This window comes from Austrofundulus limnaeus, unplaced genomic scaffold (assembly GCF_001266775.1).
Source record: "Austrofundulus limnaeus strain Quisiro unplaced genomic scaffold, Austrofundulus_limnaeus-1.0 Scaffold372, whole genome shotgun sequence".
NCBI classification, from domain to species: Eukaryota; Metazoa; Chordata; class Actinopteri; order Cyprinodontiformes; family Rivulidae; genus Austrofundulus; species Austrofundulus limnaeus.
Genome location: NW_013952774.1, coordinates 370794 through 372018, shown reverse-complemented (window position 1 = coordinate 372018; position 1225 = coordinate 370794).

Here is a 1225-nt window from a genome sequence, read left to right as displayed (position 1 = left end):
CAGGATAAAAGGATGCAGTCAACTTCAGTTATAAGCCACAATAAAACATTTAGTAAAATAAAAGAATTTGAATTTCACTCATTTTAGCTTTTAACAGTTTTATTTTTTGCATAACCAACTTTTATACGTAGCTTTTGAAACAGTCATTCAGCACTCAAAAAGTTTATAAAGAAGTTACATCTGAGTCCTAAAAATAAGCGCTAAACTTAGCTGGGGGGGAAATAAATAGCAAATTCAAAATTTAGACTTTAATGCAAGAAATTTCATCGGCATTTTTTAAGATATACAAAATACAACAAAATATTCAAATATTTTTTCTCCTCGTGCATGTTTTTTTTTACAAAAATATTTACACAAAATTTGTATCACGTTCATCTGTGGACTGCAAAATACATTTTGCATGAGCTGTAAAAGTTTCTAAAAGCCACATACTGTATCCAACAGCCTAAACAGACCCGAGAGAATCGCTACAACTTCGTTGAAGGACATCAAATCAAAGAGGAATATCTTTAGTCGCAACTTAAAAGTTGAGCTTTTAAAAAGAGGAAAACTGAGTAAAACTGTGGAATTAAAGTGATCCATGTACTTTACATTAACTTACTGTGAATAAGTTAAGGATTAGGAATGTGCACCATGCAGAGAGCTTTCCTTCTATCCACACATTTTTACTGTTTTTGCTTTCTTTTTACTAGATTTTGTTCTCAAAGAGCTCTGTGGGTTTATGAAAGTCTGTGTTTAAGTCTCAACAAAGTATCTTCCTTGACTTCCTTCTTGTGACATTTTAAGAGAGAGAAGTGAACCACAAAAGACTCCGCTACATGATTCAGTAATCAGTTAGTTACTGGATGAACTTTGAACGTTTCATGATGAACTGTAAAAAAAATAAAATAAAAAATAGAAAATTCTTACGACTTTGTATTAGGGCCACACAAGATTTTTTTTTATTATCACTTTTTATTACGAGAATAAAATCATAATATTACGAGTTTAAAGTCGTAATATTACCAGTTTAAAATCGTAATATTACCAGTTTAAAGTCGTAATATTACCAGTTTAAAGTCGTAATATTTCCAGTTTAAAGTCGTAATATTACCAGTTTAAAGTCGTAATATTACCAGTTTAAAGTCGTAATATTTCCAGTTTAAAGTCGTAATATTACCAGTTTAAAGTCGTAATATTACAAGTTTAAAGTCGTAATATTACCAGTTTAAAGTCGTAATATTAC